Here is a 14,249-nt window from a genome sequence, read left to right as displayed (position 1 = left end):
TGAGAGGTCAGAACAGATTGTGGTATGAGGGTGCAGTGAGATTAGAGCAGATGCAATAGGCAGGAACATACCATCATTCTCAACGGCTTCAGTGATGCTGCCAGCCACAGTTTTATTGGTGGCCACTCAAATCATCCCAGCGTCTCCTATACGGCATCATCACATGCAGCCACGGCTGTTCTGAGCTATAAGCTGCAGATGCTGTAACCATGCCCTTTCTGTATTCTCCACACTGCTTTCCCTCAGCTCATCCTTACCCTGATGCTCACTGCCGACTCATGACTGATGCTGTTTAATACGAGCCATTGCACTCTGGAAAAGAAAGGGAAGTGTGTCCATGAATGGAGTAACATGTGGTTACAGATTTGCCTGTCACGGCTGAATAGCTTACGGCATGTGGACGCTGTGAGGTGTGAGTGTATAACTTGCAGCTGTGTTAAGTAACAAAGTGAAGCATCAAGATGAGAGGCCCAGTATGTGGTTGGTATCCGTTGCTGGTTAATGAGGGAATGGCATGTGGAGATTGGAACAACGAATGAGGTTAGTGATCGAGTTGATAGCCTATGGAATGGAAAGGTGCATCACAACTTGACCACCTGTGTGAGGGCATTAAGTTCTTTGTGGCACTGTATCGGTGCCCTTTGTATCAGACGAGTGGCATTGACACAGTCACATCTGCTCTTACATGTCTTAGAGTCGTAGAGTCAAACAGCACAGACCCTACGGTCCAACTCATCTGCGCTGAACAGACATCCCAATCTGACCTAGTCCCATTTGCCAGCATTTGGCTCATATCCCTCTATAACTTTTCTATTGATGTACTCATCCAGATACTTTTTAAATGTTGGAATTGTACCGGCTCCACCACCTCTGGCAGCTTGTTCCATACATGCACCACCCTCTGCGTGAAAAAGTTGCCCATCAGGTCCCTTTTAAACCTTTCCCTTCCCACCTTAAACCTATGCCCTCTAATTTTGGACTCTCCTACTCCGGGAAAAAGAACCCATGGCTATTCAGCTAATCCATGCCCCTCACAATTTCACGAACCTATTTAAGATCACACCTCAGCCTCCGAAGCTCTAGGGAAAAACGCCCCAGCTCAAATTTTCCAGTCCTGGCAGCATCCTTGTAAATCTTTTCTGCACCATCTCAAGTTCTGTGTTGTAGTCCGCAGAGCTTTCTGGCCCTGAGGGAAAAGAACCCCCTGTTCCAGTGATTTCAGAATCTGAAAGCCTGGGGACATACTCTCTTACCTGTTGCCCCACTTCAGATCCTTCCTGAAGATCTTCAAATATTGCCCAAAATCAGCATTCCCTCTCATGTTTTGACTGACTACGCGGGCCTCTGAGACCCATGCACAGCAGCAACGTCTGGAATCGCAAGTCAATGCCACAATTGAAGCGTTCAGCTTTGCAACTTAGAGACAATGCCATGGCCAAGGAATTTCAGCCACGGCTGCATCCACAATGCCAATCACTTTGATATTATGCCATCCGACTTTCAGTAGTACAGCAGAGCATTAAGTGCGGCTAGCGTCGCACAAACCTGACCTTCCTGCTATGGCATCCAGTCAGATGGCTGCATGTTCTGTAAAAATTGAAAGAACTGCAAATGCAAAAACAGAAATTGCTGGAAAAGCTCAGCAGGCCTGTGCAGTGATATCAAAGTTAATATTTCGGGTCCAATGACCCTTCCTCAGAACTGATGATAGCTCGGAAAATGTTGATTTTTATGCCGAAGATAGAGTGGGAAGAAGGGTAAGGAGTAAATGATAGGTGGCAATAGAGCCCAACGAGAGAGAAGGACAGTTGGATAGACAAAGGAATAGATAACGGTCAGCCTAGGAGAATGAATAGCTGCTGATGGGGACTATTAGTGGCTAACAATGGGTTCCATGGTTGTGTGTGAAAGCAGACCATGTGATTACAAGGCCTGGAGTGTAGGGGTTGGGGAAAGGAAATAGGAGAAAGCTACTAAACTCGATATTGAGTCCAAAAGGCTGCAGAACTCCCAAGTGAAAAATGCGGTGCTACTCTTCCAGTTTGTGCTGAGCTTCGCTGGAGCACTGCAGCAAGCCCGAGACAGAGATGTTGGCCAAGGAACAGGGTGCTGTGTTGAAGTGACAGGCAACTGGAAGCTCAAGGTCTATTTTGCGGATAGAATGTGGGTGTTCTGCGAAGCAGTAGCCCAGTCTACGTTCACGTTGTCAACAGCGAATACAGTAGACTATGTGTGTGGTCTGCATGTTCCGTCCTGGGCTGGTTGAAATTCACATGTTTCCTGCATCAATTTGGATTGTGAGCAGTATAGCTGTGCGTTTCAATGACCACACCTGGATAAAGGAGCTCTCTAATTTCACCCTGCTGATTGGCAACGCCACTGCTGAACATCAAATAAGCCATTTTCTATTACTTGGGATTTGGAAATTTTGTTGGTGTTTTTGCAATTATATTGCACTACCTAAGAGGAGTCACTTTACACAAGTACACAGTGAGCATTACCAACTGGGACAACATTGAGAAACCAGACCTATGCACAAATTCAGAAGCATGCTATTCCCTTGGGAAAGACTTCACACTCAAATTTCACACTTGTCAGATTCGATTTTTATTATATTGGATTGCGTGATTTTTTTACTGGAACTTAGGAGATCACATTACATCATGATGCTCTTTTTTTGAATGAAAACCGCAAACCAAGGCCTGAATTATCTTATATGTAATTATTTGCTGTATTTCTGAGGTAGACCGTAAAATCAGTGCAAAGCTTACTTCTCCGGTGTTTTCAGGTCCACCTCACTTACAGAATAAATTCATTTTCGCAACTACTTGCTGGAAATAACTTCTGTAGCAACAACGACAGCCAAAGTTAATACAGATTGAAGTGATTGATTTGTTAGTCATATTTAAAAAGCTGGAGAAATTAAAATCCCAAGTTGAAAATATTTTCGAGTTTTCAAGTCACAAACTTTGATTATTTAGCATCAGCGCAACATTGACAGAAAATTTGCCTTTCTTACATACATCTAATTATGACACAGCATTCAAAGCAGCAGTCTCCACTTATCTGCTTTATTTACATTATACTTGGTGTAATAATTAGCCAGCTCCCTGTAGCAGACCACAGTTTTTGAAGTATGGACCTAACCGACTATGAAAAGATTGCTTTGTCAACAGCGGCAATTACTCACACTTATAAGCTACCCTAAAGGCATAAGGGTCAATCGAAATGAATAAAAGTATGTACAATAGCAATATTTTTTCCACTCTGCTTGCCCTGAAATACAAATGCCAAACAGTCATTGTGCTACAACATGATTTAGAATTCTCTCCTGTCACCCAGTAACTGGTGGTTGGCTGAGTATCACTGTCATCTGCACATTATGCATTATCTAGGGATCAGTGCACAATGTACAGGGGAGAAATTGTTCGCTGCTGTCTACAATTTAAGCAGATGATAGAGAGAGAAGAAAGCATTACTGCATATGATTGAAGACAATAAAGAGGACATGGTTTTTAAACCAAATAGTTCTTTCAAGTTCCTATGCATTCCTGTCCATTCCACATATTTTTCTGCATCGATTCTTAGATTTTCTGCGCTGACAACAATGTATTTATTTAATCTCTTTACCATTTAGATATGTACAATAAGAAAAACACACGCTAAAGTACTGAAAATAAAAAAAAACACCAAAAGGTGTTATTCATTTGGTTCTATTCATTCATGAGATGTGAGTATCATTGGCCCCGATTGCCCATTCATATGCAACATGAGCTTTGAGCACACAAAGATCATGAAGGCGTGACTCTTTATTCTATTAGTATCAGGTCAGTTCAAACAGGGAAGGAAACTAAGGTTGAACATGGAAGACACAGTGTGTACCTCGCATTAAGCCTGTGGTTTACATCTGGTCAAGGAAAGCCTTTGCCTTTCTGATCATTCTACTCATGAATCCTGTTTCGCCCCCAAAATGTATTTACTTCCACAGAGGGTCCATTCAATTGGTGCAGCTGCCCAACTCAGTGCCCCCTGACACCATTGCCGCTTGCTGTTACATCTAGTTACCCTGAGACTTAGGTGCTACAGATGAATGAGATCTCAGTAGACCGTATAATGATATAATGGTAATGTGACACGATTACATAGTGAGAACCGTAAGAGAGGAGAAGCTCTACTAAAGCCTTACTGGGGAACTGTGTCGCCAGTGTGGTGCAAATAGAGAGCTTTAATGGAAAGTAGTAAGAACCTAAGACGCACTATTTGGGAGATCAATTGCAGGTAGACCTCATTCATATAATAAAACAGTGACACCAGAAAAAGCGAAGAAAAGTAAAACAGACAAATTTAATGCAACTGTTGAAGCGAGCAATCAGGTCAAAAAAGAAAAAAAATTAGACATTTTTCAAGACTCATCCAGGATATCAGGGAACATTATAAGCACAGCAGAAGGTTGAGAAACAGACCAGGAGGCCAGACAGCACTGACCACTGACAGCACGGACCAGAAGCAAGCAGGTAGCAGGACTGTCACAACCACAGCTGAAGGAGCAGCCTCAGAGCTCAAACAAAGTGTGAAGGTACCATTCTGAGGAGCAATGCGGGTGAGCAGTAGACTGCACCAGACTTAGGAATGGGAGAATGTTTGCGAGAAAAGATTGATGAGCGATAGCTTCAAACTTGGTTGACAAAAGGCGAAAAGACCATGTTAGTGCATTAATGTATGCGGTGGGACCAATGTGAACAACATTGCTGCAAGGCAGGGTATTGATGCATTGTATGAAGATATATTGAGGACATTTTAGGATTACTTCAGTGTAAGAAGAATTTTAATGATAGATTGTGCTAAATTTAATTGGAGGCCTGGGGCAAGTATGTATTCAGTCATAAATGACCGCCAGCAAAATATTGAGCATATGAGGGGCTGTAGCAAGAATTCATTCAGAACAGGACCATGGTCAGAGTTTCAGATGAGGCCATGTCAGAATTTTTATAAACCAGTGAGAATTTGATTCTTGAAGAAGCAGTGTGGATCACTGGGCAAGCCAAACCTCAGAGACAAAATAACAGGTGGAATCTTATAAAGGTCTGAGTGACATGAACTATGGTTAGATTTGTGGCAGAATTGGATGAGATAAGCAGTGAAGTCCATCACAATGTTGGGATTACTGTTGTACCAAATAACACAATCACATAACCAGGCAACTTGTTTTATTGGTCTGCAGTCCATAGTCAAGGGGGATCCTGTGCTACGTCAATCTCACACCTACACCATGTGCTTCAACCAAAATGCCATGTATCCAACTCTAATGGGAGTATTCGACACTGAAGTCCTGGAGACACACATCAGTCATGGGGTCCTTGCGCACTAAGTCAAGGGCAGCCTCCAATATCAGTCCAGGAGATTGGCCATGCTCAGGCATCCACTTAGGGCGAGTCAGGCTTGCGGGGGGCTCTATGCCTCTGCAGTCTGAGAGGTGGGTCATGGTCAGTCCTGTGGCTCCATTGCGCCAGTCTGGAGTTTAGGGTTAACCCATACAGGGAAATATACAACTACCACCAGGGGTTTGAGCAATTCTCATTTGGAGCTGTCTATTCGAGATACTCATGTGGGTAGGCCATGGTCAGCTCCTTCCACAGAAACTAAAGGGAAAGGGAGTTTGGGGATATGGAAGGGAGTTACAAAGGCAGCTATTGCCAGAGGAATGAGACTCGGCAGACTAGGAGGGGGCGGTTAGCTTTATCTATGGTGAGTACTGGCTTCAAGTAGGGCAGCATATGACCACAGTTGTCATGGTCACCTCATATACCAAGGATAGAGGAAAGTTCTGAGGAAGGGTCACTCGATCTGAGACATTAACTCTGATTTATCTCCACAGATGCTGCCGGACCTGCTGAACTTTTCTAGTAATTTCTACTTTTGTCTCTGGGAATTAGGCAGGTTCAGGCTCATGTCAACAGATTGGGTGGGGACCTGGGGGGGACCTTGTTAATAGGGTTTACAGGGAGTGCTGACAGGGACTGTAAATTGAATATGTCAGTGAGGATTAAAGCGGGCAGGGTCAGTGACTCAACCTGCGAGGAAGGGGGCCTGCAGCACCCATTGATATTCAGGCTTTCCAAAGAAAACCATACAGCAAAGAGCCATGTACTGTAGAGGATACAGACCTGTGCGCTCCCAGTGCCCTTGCTATCCGAATGCATTGTCTCCCTCTGTACCTGGTGCCTCACTGCAACAGATATTGCTGAAGAACCCATTTACAGCTACACTTTTGGACCCGGAGGCCGCAAAAGAATAGAGATGTATGAGCAGGGCAGACGGTGCAAGCATGATTCAATACCATATGTAAGCATTGTCTCTCTTGCTTCTACATGAAGCAGTGGGCTCTCAGCACAGGCCTCCATCCATGGAACTCCAGCTGTGACCATTAGCTAATGCCGGCTGCTATAATAATGTAACTCACTGCTGGACAGAGAAAGCTTACAAATGTAAGGTGAACTCAGTGACATCGGTATAAATCCATTGTTATCCCTATCACCAAAATGCCCTTATAGGTTTTCATCTTCTTCCTCCTCTTGCTGGTTCCACAGTCAGATGGAGGCAGTGTGATCAGCAGTGAAGCTCGTTGGCCTGAAAGTTTGGGCAGATGACCCTGGGGCAAGTTTGTGCCCAGACACTATAAACATGCAAGGGTCTTGACCCTCCTTGTTATGAACTCCCAAGGATTAGTGATGGGGAGATGGGCAGGGTGGAGATGGAAGGCGCGGTACCCTCTGCATTGTCCTGAGAGGACACTTGTGAAGGAGCTATATGTGGTTCCTCCTCCAGGTGGGAGCATCCTGACACCACCCTGGCACCTTGTAAGGAAGGGGCACCTGAGGCGTGCTCATGGATTCCTGTACCCCTGTCTGTATGCCTTCAGCCCTGAGAGTAAATGCCAGGGGTGCTAGTGTGTGCCTCTCCAACTGAGAACAGTGGGCCTAACTCTCCATGACTACCACCAACCTGCCCATGAAGGCATACAGATGGTCACATTGCTGAAATTTTTGGGCAATGAGGGTCATTGTGTCCACATCTCTGTCTGCAGCTCCTGTAACTCCCTGCGTATGTAGACCAAGTTCCCGGTTATCAACTCAACAGGGTCCTTTCCTTTCTGGGCCTGATCTTTGGGAGTATGCCGAGTGCTAAAAGCCTGGGCTGTTGCTGCCATGGCCAGTTGAGAATGGGGAGGTGCTCACCAGACTGCAGTCCCGCACTTACTAGATCTAGTGTTCCCACTGAACTGTCAGTATCTGAACTAGTAGGGGTTCAGGAAGCAAGCTTACTGGTGCTTCCTGTGAGGCCTCTGTACTCTCATCCTCAGTGATCAAGGAAGTAACATGTGGGGAAGCTGCCCGTTTCACTGAGGACGTGGTGGAGATCCTGGTGGTACATGCCAGACACAAGAGAGAGACAGACCTGTGGGCTGTATTTAGTAGTGGTGAGTAATGAATGAGATTGACAAAGGGGCTAATCAGAGAGTTGTACGGAATGAAGAGTAGTTCTTACATGGTTGGCAGGACATGGATATCTCTACAAATCACCCCAGGAGTAATCCCCTAAAAGGACCGGGTTTCTATCCTCATTGGGGGTGAGACATTTAATGTTGGGCACCCCTACACCTCTTTCGGCCTCACTCTGCCCTGGTATGGACTGTCTTCCCCTGCTATGAGAGAAAGGGAGCGATTGAATAAGATGGAAATGGGCAACATGCCTGTTAGAGCTGGAGCAGACAGTTGAAAGGTGGTGAAGAGGCAGTGCAGAGGCCGTACAGGGTTATTGGTGTCAGGCATGGGTTGGGTGAGAAGGGTGAGGGACGATATTGCAGGCGATAGTGAAAGTGGCAGTGTGTGAACCTTGGTGGGAGGTCAGAGCAGTAGCAGAGATAGAGTGACTGTGCGGTAGCAGAGAGAAAATGCTAGCACAGCAGGGAAGGTCTGAACTTCTTTTGACACTGCAGGCCATTTTTCCAGATTGTGGATAGGGCACTGTCCTGGATGGCAATCTCAGATCAGATGCCAGGGTCTGGAGGCATGGCATCCTCTGTTGGCCCTCCAAAGGTCTCCTTTACACTATGCCCTTGACCATGGTCTCTAGGTTCCTCTTGGAGAATCTCAATGCCATCTTCAGCTCTTTCATTATCTTCACAATCTGTCCTTGAGCAAGCAGGACAACTTTGGAATGCCAGTCCTTAAAGATGGCACAAGCAAAGTGGGGCGATCTTTCAGAGGATATCTGATTATGTTCTGAGAACAGTGTGTGGTAAGATGGGGCTGGAATCGAATGTGACAGTCAGTCCAAAGATGTGCAGGTTAGGTGCATTGGCCACGGGAAATGCAAGGTTACAGGTATAGAGTAAGGGGGTGGGTCTTGGTGGGATGCTCTTCGGAGGGTCAGTGTGGACTCAATGGGCCAAATGGCCTGCTTCTGCACTGTAGGGATTCTATGATTCTAACAGACATTGTAGGGGGTGGGATTAGATGGGTAGTTAATACTGCAACTTTGGACAGAAATGACAAGAAAACTTGACGAGTCTTGTGACAGAAGAAAACTCAACGTAGCTTGGACTTTGGCAAAAAAAATAGCTTCAGTCCAAAGTGCTTGATTGAAATATCTGAGTGAATTGATGCCGTGGCCATCCTCCTCCACATGAGACCATTTCAGGCTTAATGGAACTCCCACACAACGATGACCATGTCATTGGGAATCTTGTGAAGTGCATTACATGCCCAATAGAACTTGTCCATTTTCATTCAAGGAAATCAAATATGTTTCTACTCATTAATTATCTATCAGTCATCCAGGAACAAGTAAACAAAAATCGCATTACCTCAAAAATTGCATTGCCATTACTAGATATACATGCGACATTACTAAATAAATGCAATAGGTTCACAACGATTAATTCCCGGCATGCCTCCTGTGTATATAAAGACACACTACTTTCAGTTTTCATCTTTATCAGGATCTAGAGGTGAACTATTTAGTATGTGCTCTCTGGAGAAGTCAATGTGGCCCAGGACCAACAAAAGGGTCATTTAGTAAATAGAGCATTAGTGTAGCGTCAGCATTGAGAATGTTGTATCTGTGTGATATGCAGTTCACCACTACAGGCCAAAGGAAGACAACTGGGACCATCTTACTGGTCACAGTGTCACCAAAATATATCCTGCAGTGCCCATCATACTATTCTAAGAACTTAGTCAATTCTTTCCCCTGAATTTGATGATTTAGCAGATATGGCAGTCCACTGAAGTTCATTCCTGAGTCCCAGCATCAGGTAATTGAATTTGAACTGTATTTGAATTTGAACTATTGTTAGATCCTAACGCTATATCCTCTCTTCATAGGGCCTGTGTCTATGCTAACCATACTAATGCTTATTTTCTCCATGCCTTTTTGGGCCTAAGATCACTTTCAAGGCTCTTCTTGTTCAATGTAAAAATTCCCCTTTCTCTCCTCATAATTCCACGGCCTAATCCAAACTATCAAATTACCTGTTTTGAAATGGTCTACTACAATATAGCTGTCATTAGTAAAAAGTTTTTTAATCTCCCAATCGTTTGATTCAATCCAGGTAAAATAATAATAGCATTATGATGGTCAAAGTAAAGCAAAGTTTGGTTTTGAATGAACTAACCTCAATGGAACTGGTTTGATTCTTTCTGCTCCTTGCTAACCTCTGGTAGACTTTGTTGAAAACAGAATTTCAATACACCCACTGTCTTTGCAGTGTGGAGAAAAATGTTACCTTTGGCAGGATAAAAGTTATTCATTCCATAATTACAACTGCTTTCCTCTTCCTCATGACTGACCACTATTTTATAAGGAATATGCAATATTTGTATAGAGGAAGGTGTAATATTTCACCTCTCAATTTGCAATTTAAAGAAGGTCGCCTGGTAGTACAGGCAGAAATCCAGTAGCTATTTAATTTATGTGGGATAGCTGCCAAAGTTTTAATTGGTACCGTATTCCAAATTAAGCTGAAAGTTTATCTCTTGATTACATTTTCCAGGACTCAGTACAGTGTTAATGTAAAACATCAGACTGTGCGAAACTAGATCCAACAAGCTAAAAAAGAAACAAATTTGTTAATAGTGACATTCACTCAAAGGAATCAGCAGAAAACAATACCAGAATGCACTGTCATTGCAATTGTGGTACCAGAAAATAAGACCGTAAGATATGGGAGCAGAATTAGGTTGTTCCAAACATTAAGTCTGCTCCACCATTTAATCATGACTGATATGTTTCTCAGCCCCATCCTCCTGCCTTCTCCCCGTGATCCTTGATCCCCTTACTAATCAACAGCCTATTTATCTCTGTCTTAAATACACTCAATGACTTGGCCTCTGCAGCCCTTTGTGCCAAGGAGTTCCTCAGGCTGAAGAAATTACTCATTTCAGTTCTTAAGTTTTCTCTCTTCTCTAAGAAGCTGTGCCCTCAGGTCCTAGTCTCTCCTACTAGTGGGAATATCATTTCCATATCCACTCTATCCAGGCCTCTCAGTATTCTGTAATTTCAATCAGAATCCCCTCATCCTTCAAATTCGATCGAGTACTGACCAAGAAACCTCAACTGCTTCTCATATGATCATTCTTGTAAATCCCCTCTGGACCTGTCCAGGGCCAGCACATCCTTCTTTAGATTTGGGGCTCAAAAGTTCTCACAATATTCCAAACGTGGTCTGACCAGATCCTTATACAGCCTCAGCAGTACATCCCTACTTTTGTATTCTAGCCCTCTCAAATGAATGCTAACATTGCATTAGCCTTCTTAACTGCCAACTGAACCTGCATGTTAAACCTTAAGAGAATCCTGAATTAGGACTCCCAAGTCGCTTTGTCCTTCAAATCTCTGAAGCCTTTCCTTGTTTGGAAATTGTCTATACCACTATTTCTCCTACCAAAGTGCATAACCTCATAATATCCCACATTGTATTCCATCTGGCATTTCTTTGCCCACTCTCCTAGCCTGTCCAATTCCTTCTGCAGCCTCCCTGCCTCCTCAACGTTACCTGTCCCTTCAGCCATCTTACCTGAAAAATTAGTACAATGCTCTCAGCTCCTTCATCCACATCGTTAATCTATAACGTGAGTAGTTCAGGTCCCAAAATGGAGCCTTGTAGAACTTCACTAGTCACTGGCTGCCATCTTGAAAAAGACTCCTTTATCCCCACTCTCTGCCTTCTGCCATTTAATAGGATAATGGCTTATCTGATTTTAACCTCAAATCCACATCTATAATCGTTCATCCCTAGCTTAACAAGAAACTATCTACTTCTGCCTTAAAAATATCAAGAGCTGTGCTTCCACCAACTTTTTGTGGAAGGAAGTACCAAAAACTCATGGCTGGCTACAAGTAAAAAATTCACTTCATCTCTGTTTTGGTTGGGTGATCATTGATTTTTAAACAGTCACACTTTAATTCTCCCATAACAGGAGACATCTCTCTACATTCAACGTGTCAAGACCTCTCTTGTGTGTTCTGATCAAGTAGCCTCTTAATCTATTAAATTACAAAGTATACAAGCCTAGCTTGTACAATCTTTCCTCATGAAACAACCCACCCATTCGAGGTATTAGCCGTCTAATTTTCATTAGCCAAGCAAAGAATCACATATGGATTCCATTTTTAGAGATAGCATAAAGTTGGCATTATTAATGGATCAATTATTTATTAACTAGGACAGCAAGGACTGGCGATAGAATCCGATCACATTTTCTAAGGCTTGTTCCAGATTTAATATCTATTCAGGTAATGCTTAAGATGTAGCTAATACAGTAAATAAATATATGCAAACTTTCACCAAAAATTAATTAAAATAACACAATCAAGTCACCTTCTTGCTCAACTGTTCTTACAGATACTAACTATAAAATAGGATAGAGTTCAGAGTTCAATTTGCCTTTGACCACTTTATGACAAGTATTTTTAAAGAAAATCTCATTCGCCTGAAGCCTGAGTTTTTTTTTAATGAATTTATTTGTTCTTTTATTTACGTTAGCTCTCATCTTCACATTAATAATACTAAGAGGACAGTTATTGCTAAGATATTAAGCAAAATGTTTACCAGATCAACACAAAACCAACAGACATAAACTGCTTCAGTCATGTTCTGCGAAGATCTAGCCAACTCATTGTCCCATTGTCACTCACATAACTGTCCACTATTTTTCTAATCAACCTGTTCAGAGATGTTATTACACACCTCTGGAACAGGTGGCTCATGGACCTAGGTCTCTTAGTCCAGGGATAGGGGCACTACAACTGCACTAAAAGAGGACCCTCAACATAACTGTATACAGTCAGCCCCAATTCCAAACAGTCCTCAGTGCTAGATTTCCCTTATACCAGAGACCAATTCTTCATGGATTCTCATGAGTTCTCTGATTGAAGATAGGTTCAACCCACAGTACCATTACCCAAACCATGAGTGGGGCAAGGAGGTGGATCCCAAATCTTCCTCAGCTGGAACAGGGATCAAATCCATGCTGTTGTCACCAATATGATCCTTACTGGCTGTCTAGCCAACCAGCACTCCAAGGAGTCCAAGTTGGTACAACAAAATCCACTTTTACATGCATATTGTAGCCAAGAATAGTGACAAGAGAAGCTGCAACTTTATTTCCAACATGTGGTTGATCAGAAATCTCTTACCTTTGAGGTGGGTTGATATTCAACCTGTTTGACAACATTATGAATGCACCTGACTTGAGCTGGAGTGAATCTTGAATCCAGGACTGATTACTCAGAGACAGGTATGGATAGCCACTGCATCACAAGACCACTACATGAAGTATATATAGTCTATTTAACGTGTCCATCAGTATGGAGTGATTAATTCAGAAATACAGAACTATTTTAATGTGGCAGTTGTTTCCAAGGGATAATTTAATAGTGAATAGTGATCATGGAGCAGGGTGCCATAGAAAATATTAAGCTTTGAATGGTGTATCTTTAAAGGTGAAAAACAAGAATAGTTCTTTTTCTGCCCATTGGACCTTCATATATTAATAGATTGAAGAAAGGGAGAAGAAAACACATCTGCACTACACAGATTTTGCCTCAATAACTTTGAACAAGGCTGGACAGATGATTCCAACTAGGATATTATGTTGTTGAGATTTAAGAATTGTGGAATTTACTGGTAGTTAGATGAATTAAAACCATATGCTATCAAACACTACCTTACGGGAATGTTAAAAAATAACTTGGACACAAGAATATGTCAGTTGGTCTCATGAAGTTATCCCATTATGATACCTAACCCCTAACTGCCCTCTATCACATGATGTTGCTCAAATTAGTGTCTCCAGAACACACTGAAATGACGATTAAGCCCAATTTACTCACACCTCAAGCAGAATAAAATTTATGAAAAGGGCTGGTTATTGACTCTTACCTCAGACAAATTCCAGGGGCTTTGTCCCACCTTTATTTAACCAGGAACAAATTTCTCCCCCTCTATTCATCCATTTCGTTGTTGATTGAAGGGGTCATGTACAATGGATTCTGTTGTTCATTCTTCCATTTTCTTTTCCTCTCCCTGACACTAAACACTGCCAATTATGACCAGTTTGTTTTACATTGAGCTAAAGGGAAATAAAAAGTCCAAGATTTTCAAATGAGGGAGGGAGAGATTTTATTGGAAAATAAAATGTGGTCTTCTCGCATGACAAGAACAGAATGTTTCATTGAAAATATGTCACCAAAAAAAATTCCTGCATAGTAAAAATAGCATTCAGTGCAATGGAATAAATCAGAATTAAAGAGCAAACTGACTGATTTCTCAATGTTCTTTTCTCATTATGGATGTGAAAAGAATAAATGAAATTCCATACAGCACATGTGAACAGTAACTAAATGAATACCAACTGCAAAATAAAGATTTTAACGTTTCTACCTCCTTTTATTGTGGCAGTTCTATCTGTCTTTATTGTCAATATTTCTGACATAAACAGATACACTTTTCCAGATTCTGAGCTCAAATCACTTCTAGTCTCATTCTTCATGACATCGTAGTGTAATACCCATGCAAGTCAATTCTGACATCCTGCCAAAACACAGTAAATTACCTTGAAATTGCAGCATAAAATTACATTATTAATCACTTTATTGATGTTGCACATATGCCAGACAGCCATCCTGCTGTAACTTTGATTTATCAGTATTTCAATGTGAACTTACAGCCAATAGAACTATTTTGT

The 14,249-nt window shown here is 42.4% G+C and overlaps 1 protein-coding gene across 1 annotated transcript in view; it reads right to left on the bottom strand.

Annotated features, from left to right (window-relative positions):
• LOC109930481 (claudin-14) overlaps nucleotides 1–13,496 on the bottom strand; it is a 33,751-nt gene extending 20,255 nt beyond the window's left edge. The window contains exon 1 of the mRNA XM_020529964.2: nucleotides 13,445–13,496. The gene's annotated coding sequence lies outside the window, so the exon portion shown is untranslated. The remainder of the gene's footprint in view (nucleotides 1–13,444) is intronic.
• Nucleotides 13,497–14,249: the final 753 nt, after the last annotated feature.

Source organism: Rhincodon typus, chromosome 11, assembly GCF_021869965.1.
Source record: "Rhincodon typus isolate 14 chromosome 11, sRhiTyp1.1, whole genome shotgun sequence".
In the NCBI taxonomy this organism is placed as follows: domain Eukaryota; kingdom Metazoa; phylum Chordata; class Chondrichthyes; order Orectolobiformes; family Rhincodontidae; genus Rhincodon; species Rhincodon typus.
Note: the sequence above shows the minus strand (reverse complement) of the source record. Positions and strands in the feature narration are given on the sequence as shown.